Raw genomic sequence first — 9,555 nt, forward strand, 5'->3', positions numbered from 1 at the left:
GACTCATCGAGGGAGGGCATATACTCTGTAACTTTGTCTCCACCATTCAATCAACTGACCGCAACTACACCAGCGCCAACTACCGCCGACCACCACTGGTATTTCCACAGACAGATACGCTAACCACTCGGCCAGCCAGGCCGTCCGAGCTAGTTGGCCAAGTGGTTATATGTGTGCAAAGATATCTAAGTCATTCGAGAATAATAGAGCTCTGCAAGTTGTCCAACTGTGTGGCAGACTGCAGGCAAAACAATACAAAAGAACCAACAGGGATTATTATGTCTGTACACGAATGCTTGGAATATCAGAAACAAAGGGATAGAGTTTTTACCTTTAGTCAATATGTTAGGACCTCAGATTGTAAGCATTAGCGAGACCTGGCTATCAGAATCAGACCTATTAACTGGTATCGAGTGTCAAGGGCACAGCATTTTTAGGAAGGATAGAGAGGATAGGAGAAGAGGGAGCGCGCTGCTAATGATAACGACTTGAATCCAGTTAGAGTTGAGATCTATGATTGTAGTACTACTACTACTAACAGTGTTTCATGTGGGAGTGAATTTGAAGAAAATGTTTTGTGTGAGGTGGAATCTAACAAGATCAATTACATAGCGGAGTGTTTTTAAAGACTTGGTGGATCGGGTGCTAGTGATGAAGAAATGCATCACCAAATAGACAAGATGGTGCGAAAAGAGTAATCATAATGGGAGACTTTAATTACTCAAATATTGATTGGGTAGCAGTAGAATCTCATGAGAAGAATGAAAATTAATTTATTTAGCTGTTGCGGGACAACTTCCTCAAGCAGCATGTGACAGAAGGAACTCGAGGTCAAAGAGTGTTAGATTTGATTAGAGTGTCAGATGGCGTTTCAGTTAAAGACGTAACTATTCTACCTCCGGTTGATGACGGTGATCATGTAGTACTCACGTCGGAAGTGACTAAGTTTAGGAATGTTCCATTCAGAAAAGTTTACATGCTGAATTCACTACAAAGCAGGAAATTATGACCAATCGAGGAGTATACTGATTTCAGTGGAATGGAATCAGTTGCTGGATGGAAAGGATATCGGCAGTGCATGGGAAGCATTTAAACAATACTTAAATGATGCAATATCAGAATGTGTCCCGACAGTTCGAAGGATAAATAGAGTAGGAGTCAAACTGATGTGTAATCTTATTAAAAAAGAGATTCGTAAGAAAAGGACGATGTGAAAGGAATACCGTGTGCATTAGGATGATGTCCGTTATGAACGTTATAAGCAGCATGCTAGAATAGTCCCAACTGTTGTACCGAAAGAAAAGTTTGAATATGAAAAGAAACTGACTTTGCGTGCTAAAGACATGCTGTAAATAAACGAAAGAATGAATATGAAAGAATAACTCTTCTAAATGCAGATGACGTGAAGATTACAGATGCAGAAGAGGTTGTTCAAAAAATGAGTTCCCATTTTGTTTAAAGCTATCATCCTGGTGTACGCAATATTGTGTTCACTGCTACCTCTTCACCGGTTGAAGAAACGCAGGTGTATGTGCACAAGGTATTAGAATTGTTGCACAAACTGAATAAGAATTCAGCAATAGGGACTGACGGGATATCAGCACGTGTGCTAAAAGAGTGTTCAACTGAACTGACCATTCCTTTGACCAGGATATTTAATGAGTCTCAGAACAGGACGATTCCGCAGGAATGGAAGGAATGTATCGTAATTCCATTGCACAAGGGTGGTGCAAAGACTGATGTATCCAACTATCGACCAATTAGTATCTCAGGAGTGGTGGTGGTGAAGATTTTAGAAAAATTGGTTAGGGCTCACATTCAGAAATGGGTTGACAGTGAATCTTGCTCACATTCTGTAATAACGTTACCTTTCAGTTAGACAAGAGGAAATGGATACACCACAATACTTTTTGGATATTGCTAATGGTTTTGAGAGAATACATCATGGTAGACTGTTGCATAAATTGGAGAATATGGGATTGGATTATAAAATATTAGCATAGATAAGGGGATGGCTGAATGACAGATATCAAAAAAGTGGTACAACGGGGATGTGAACCTGCAAGATTTAAGGTAATTAGTGGTGTACCGCAAGGATCAGTGCTTGGTCAACTGGTATTCAATCTGTACATGAATGATATTGGGAGGGATTTAACAATGATATACAGTTATTTGCTGATGATGCAAAGATAGGTAGGGTAATCAGGAATGCTGCTGATATGCAGTACTTGCAGAATGATTTGAGTAGGCTCGAATTGTGGGCATGGAAAATGGGAGTCAGTTCAATGATAGTAAATGTAAAGTCATTCACATCGGCATGATCAGATATCCAATGTCTTATTATATTGGTGGGATTAGGCTAGAAGAAACTGATGAGGCTAGGGATCTTGGAGTGTTAATAGATAGGAAGTTGAAGTTCAGGGGCCAGGTAGCAAAGATTGCAAATACAACTCAAAAGAAAATTGCAATGCTGAAACGAATGTTCACATGTAAAGATAAGGATGTCATTTTGCGTCTTAAGAAAACTTACTTGGATTATTGTGCACAGGTCTGGTCTCCTGGTTTCGGTTGTGATTCTGATATAGCGGAGAGAGTGCAAAGGAGATGATAATTAAAATGATATGATGATTGTGGACTACTGATTATGAAGACAGATTGAGAATTTGTAGACTGCAGACACTAGCAAACAGGAGAAAGAGGAGGTTATATGATTGAGATACAAACTTCTAAAAGGGTCACACAGGATTTCAGTTGATAGAATTTTTTAATTTATGGAGAACTGGGAAAGGACAAGAGGAGAGATCATTGGAAGTTGAGAATGAATTCTGCTAAGAATGGGTGAGGGCCTAGATTTTTCTCTTATAGGGTGGTGCGTGATTGGAATGGATTGCCATTGGATGTTGTGAGTACAAGCAGTGTGAATGAATTCAAAAATAAGTATGATAGCTGGAGCGTTTAGTATGTGGCTCCTTTGATGAGTCCCTGACTCCCTGGAGATCTCTCTGAATAATAATAATAACACTAATACTACTACTAATAATAATAACTAACATTGTCCAATCCCCTATCTTAATGGTGAAAAACAAGAAGAAATCCATACCAGATCATCACCCTGGTCATCAAGGATTGCGTCAGGTGTTAGAGATCCTGGGCATCAGACACAAAGTGGGCTACAGGACCCAGCTCTCCTTGTTGGACAATCAGGGCAGAAAACTGAAAAGCGACTGGAAGAAACCAAACGTAAAAAATGAAAAAAAAAATGAACTGTAGAAGAAAACATAGGTGTTCTGAAATGTTTTTACAGATCAACACCAGAAAACGTGCTTTTAGAAAGCGTAAGCATTTAATTTGGTTTGCAAAAAGTCCAAGAATCTGCAATAACAGAACAAAGACTTATGAAGCAAAAGAATTTCATTTTCCGTAACAAAATATTTACTGAACATGAGCTGCAAGAGGTACGTAATAAACCAATAGCAGCAAATCATCAGGTGGTAGCTATATCTAAGTTTGAAATTCAACTCAGTAAGCATCAAGCTGACATACGTCAGAATATTTGGACAGAAGTGCAGTGTAAAATGAAGTCAAAGAGAGATATGGGCACATACGAGTATGAACCCCATAAATGACCGTATAAGAGTACCACCATTAAAGGTTTTACACAAATCTAAGTCAAAACAGCTCTTCTTAGACGCAAATGTTGTGATTAAATCCATCACAGCCAACAGTATGAAGGAAACAAATTAGCACAGTCTATATCATTACAGTAAAGCTTGGTAGCAAACCGCAAGAGGAAACGCCGAGGATGAAACAATCTGTATCATGAAAAATCCGATTTCAACGAAACGTCAACAAACTTCGAACTGATTTGAGCAACTTAAAGAGTTTTAAATAAGGACAGATGAAAATAATAACATCAAAACAAACTGATTAACACATATAATAGGCCAACCAAACAGCCGAAGTTACCGAAGAACTAAAACAAAGAATTACAGCGACTGCACAGAAAATTAAAATATATGAAGCAACAATAAACCAATATGTGCAAAATATGCACTTTCGACAGAACCAACGTCAGTTCTTCCAGTCTCTCCAGAGAGAAATACAAATGCAAACCATCATTCACCCGGAAAAGAAGAAACACTCAAATTTTGGAAGTCAATCTAGGATAATCCAATTGAACACGACAAAGATGCCTCATGGATTAAGGAAATAGAATCAGAAATGAAGCGAAAACAAATCAATATGCTGCTATCACTAAAGAAATGGTCAGTTCTCAAGCTAAAAAATTAAAAAACTGGAGTGCACCTGGCAAAGACGAACTACATGATTTTGGCTAAAACATCTAACCAGTCTACATGATCGAATGGCAGAATAATTTAATTATTTGTTGCAGTCTGGCTCAGTGGAAGACTGGATGATATCTGGGCGCACTTTTCTCTTCATGAAAGATAAGGGTGCAGACCCAAGTAACAATCGTCCAATAACATGCCTACCAACTATGCTTAAGCTGTTCACTGCAATCATAGCAAATTCCATATTACCACTACTTATCAGATAATCAGTTTCATCCGAGTGAACAAAAAAGGCAATTTTCAAAAATCTAGCTGAACAAAAGACCACATCATTATTAATAAAATGATTATCAGAAATTCAAAAAGACGAAAAACTAACTTAAACATGGCAAGGATAGACTATAAGAAAGCATTCGAATACTCGCCTACACTCCTGGATCCTAAAATCACTAAAGATATTTGGAATTAGCAAAAATATACGTTCGTTTCTTGCTGCTGCTATGAAATCATGGAAAACAACTTTAATAGTGAATAATGAACGATTCGGAGATATCAGCATTAAACGTGGAATTTTTCAAGGTGATTCTTTGTCATCATTTTTCTTCAACATTTCTTTGATACCTTGTCAATGAGTTTGAAGAAAACAAAACTTGGATATGAAATTCCTAAATGTAATATTAAAATTTCCCATCTGTTTTATATGGATGACTTGAAGTTTTATGGAAAATCGGCCCAGCAAATAGACTCTTTACAGAACACAGTTCATATTTTCAGTCAGAACATCAAAATGGAATTTGGTTTAGATAAATATGCAATTTTATTTCTTAAACAAGGAAAAGGTAATGCTGTAGCAATTTTAATTTTGATCAAGAGAAAGATATAAAAGCAGTTTCAGCTGACGAACACTATAAATACCTATGAATATTAGAAGCCAGTGATATTCACCACTCGAAAGTTAAACAACAGACAGCAGAAGAATACACTAAAAGAGTTAGAAATATTCTGAAAACAAAGCTAATTGGATTAAACACAATTAGAGAAATGAATTCTTGGGCTACACCAGTGATCCGATACAGAGCTGGCATAATAGATTGGACAAAAGAAGACCTGGACAAATTGGACCGCAGAACTAGAAAATTTGACTATGCATTATGCATTACATCCAAGAAGTGATGTTGACCGGTTGTACTTACCAAATAGAATAGGTAGACGGGGTCTGCTGGAAGTGAGACAGATTGTGGAAGAGGAAGAAATTACTTTAAAAAATTTCGTCGACTATAGCTCTGAGCAAATGCTTCAAGCTGTTACAGAAGAGGGTCTTCTGAAAGCAATAGGAAACAAATGCGATTACAAGAAGGAAGAGCAAAATAATCGATATGTGCGCTGGAAAAATAAACCCTTGCATGGCGAATATCTTCGAGATACTGAGGGAAAAATTGACGTGAACAAGACGTGTCAATGAGTACCATATGGATATATTAAAAAGAAACAGAAGGATTTATTCTAGCAATTCAAGAATAGGCAATGACCCCCATGATCAAGTGGCCAAAATAATTCATTGGCATGTATGCAAAACAATATGGCTTTTCTACTTCTGATAACTGGTGGCAGCATGAAAAAGAGACATTATTGGGAAACGAAACAGCAAACATTTTCTGGGACTTTAGAATACAAACTGATCGGAATTTGGAACACAATAGACTTGACATCACAATTATCGAACATCGACAGGTTTGGGTTATCGATATCGCAGTATCCAGTGATAACAACAATAAACATATAAGTGAAAAAAAATACTAAATGTCGCGATCTGGCAATCGAAATTGGCCAACTGTGGCTTAAACACACCATAGTCATCCCAGTAGTTATCGATGCACTTGGTGCAACTTCAAAGAAGCTATCCAACTATTTACAGCAATTAAACATCAACGAAGTAACCCCATATGACCTACAAAAAAAAACAGCATTACTTGGAACAGTCCATATTTTACGACGCTACCTGACGGACTATTCTTAGATTCTTGGGTAGAATCTGAATTGTTCTGAATCATCAGTCAAATTGTTGTTTAAATGATATCTTGCTTTGACTGTGTATCAATTATGAGAATAAAATAATAAAATATAATAATAACAATATTTTTTTCTGTAATAACATTTTACCTATCATCTTACAGAGCATTTACATATATATATACTACATACATAATATATATAAATAATAATAATAATAATAATAATAATAATAATAATAATAATAATAATGATAAAACAGGTGTGTGTGTGTGTGTGTGTGTATACGTGCGCGCGTGTCACATTATGATGTTGGTATTACTACTACTAATAACAGAGCCTCCATAGTTCAGTCGTTATAAATGAAGCCCTTTAGTTAGAAACACCGGAGTTTGAATCTCATGCATGAAGCGAAAGAATTTTATCAGTCTTCTTCAACTGAAAGTGAGTTATCAGTTCTAATTTTGAGATGGCAGGGTTTTGATTCCCAGAAACGAGGACTTTCTATCCCGAAAATCGGTCTCCACATGAACACACATAACACTTACAAAGAACTCTTACCGGATAAGAATGGGAAACCATCCTGTTCCCTAATTATTTCCTATTAAGATAGCATTGCTATCCCATCAACCATTCGGCTGAGGAAAGAGGAGAATAGAAGTATAATGATAATTAAGGTTTTTTTCATAATCTTTTTAAGATTGTGTAAAACACATAAAATACACGAAAGGCATATACTGAAAATAAATTTGGTATGAAAATCAGCAATAACAAGACAAAGACAATGAAAATCGGCAGAAACATTGAAAATGTCAACTGCATTGTGAATGGAGAACTTATAGAACAAGTAAAACATTTCAGCTACTTACGCACAATTTTTAGTGAAGATGGTAAACTAAATATGGAAATAGACAACAGAATTAGTAAAGCTGGTATGATAGGGAGTCAACTGAACAATTTTATACAGAATAAGAGAGAAATTAGTCGGAACACTAAATTAGCTGAATACCTGACAGTGTTCAAACCAGTTTTAACTTATGGATCTGAGAGCTGGGTCAGAAATAAAACACTTGACCAAAGACTAGAGACCGCAATTATGAGAGTTCTGAGAAAATTAGGGGCATGAACAGATGGCATCAATGGCAATATCATATTAAAAACGAGGATATTAGGAAATAATTTGACATTGTCAGCATCCAGGAATGTGTTAGCAGAGCTAATGTCAGGCGGTATGGTCACTTCAACAGAATGGGCGAGGAAAGATTAGCAAAACAAGTGTTCTCTGCCAGGTTGGCAGGTTGGCAGGAAAAAGACCCAGAGGAAGTTCAAGATATAGGTGGAGTGATACAGAAAAATATGCCTTAGAAGATAGAAGTATAAGACCTGATAATGTTGAAGTCTTGATAGGTATTGGATTGATTTGGAGGAAAATTGTAGATAGGAAGTTAGTAATGATGTAATTTTTTTCATGTAGTACTATCATATCCTGTACACCTCTTGACGGTACATATTAGGAATTTGATGATGATGATGATGAATAAAATGTAAAATGCAGCATGTAATCATATCAACTGCCTTGTATAACTGTGAACTATACGTCCAAACGACTACTGGGATCGTTATTATTCTGTTACATGAGTTCCACATTATGCAATTATAAAGATGTTAAGAGTGAAAAGTGCAACGTAAGAATTTATAGCACTGTTGCCTAAATATTATAAAATACATGTCATTCTCTGAGAGGTAATGATAATTGAAAGTAAAGTGATGTACCGAATTGTACACATGGTTAGTACAGAATGGTAAAGTTGTAAAAATGTTTCATTGTTCATTGTTGCTGTCAATATTTGTTAAATTTAATTATTATTGTGAAAAGTGAAATGAATTCATTTAGCATTATCTGTTTCATGATAATAAAAAAAAGTAATTGTTAACGTGAATTGCGAATAAAAATGAAGTATAAAATTAAAATGTAAATGACAAAATGCAAAAATAGCTGTTTAATTGTTTCAATAAAAATAGTAACTGCAAATTGTTTTTGTTAGGATTACAATTAATTTTAACATTAATTATAACATTACATTGTCCTAATCATAATAATTTTAATATGTAACAAAATATACTCTATACTCATATAATTTCTTTGAAAGATAATAAACCGTATTAAAAGTATTATTATTATTATTATTATTATTATTATTATGAGGTGCAAAAAGTACAAAATACCTTAGGATTTTCACTTGACATGTTCCAACCTTTCAGAAACAACCTGGCAGCAAAAATCCAATGCAAAACGCGAGGAAGGAAGTGCCTATATTGCAGGGAGAACAAAGAAACGCTACAACCTGCGGAGCAGCCAATTATACCGGAGACAAAATCGGACGATGAACTGAACAAGCAAAAAATACAGGTGAGTCCTATAATTTGAATTCTTTAAATATACTAATAGAAAACGGTTTAGAGACGATAAAAGCCATCTTAGTAGATCTTGTCCAAGAACTCTTTGACAAGCAGAACGAACAAATAACAAAAAAAGTTTAGTAAATATGAGGATTTTGTTAAAATATAATAATTTAGCAGTGAACGAAGTCTTGCAAACGGTAAAATACATCAAAATTAGTGTTAACGTACTAACTGACAGACAACATAATTTGATGAAAGAAACATCCGAACTCCATCAAGAACTTAAATCCTTAAAACTACAATACATAAACTTCTAAATCAGCAATAATATAAAGAAGATCTTGTCATAAACAGTCTTCCTGGAACTGCATCTACAAAAAAGAAAACCTCAGCGACGTAGTTGTAAAGTTAGGGCATGCAACTGACATCCACATAAAGCCTAATGACATTTAAAGCCTAATAAAAAAAAACCACAATCCGCACCAGTCATAATTCGTCTTACAAGCAGATCCACAAGAGACAATCTAATAAAAGTCAGCAGACAGAAAAACCGGTTGCCAAGGACTTGAAAGCATCGCAAGGCAATACCCCAACCTTTCTATCTGAGTATTTAACACCATTCAACCAGAACCAGCAGGTTCTGGTTGAATGGTGTTAAATACCAAGCAAGAAAAGCAAAAACAGAAAAACAATTACCAGTTTTCGTGGATCCAAGAATATCTTGGATCAGAGATTCCAAGATATTCTTGAGAAAGTCACAAACTTCAAAGTCTATACAAATAAAAAGCTCGGAAGACAAAGATAGGCTGCCACAGTGAAAACAAAAGACACCTAATTAGAACAAAAACAA

Source organism: Typopeltis vanoorti, chromosome 11 (genome assembly GCF_054136105.1).
Source record: "Typopeltis vanoorti isolate ZY-2024b chromosome 11, IOZ_Tvanoo_1.0, whole genome shotgun sequence".
Taxonomy (NCBI): domain Eukaryota; kingdom Metazoa; phylum Arthropoda; class Arachnida; order Uropygi; family Thelyphonidae; genus Typopeltis; species Typopeltis vanoorti.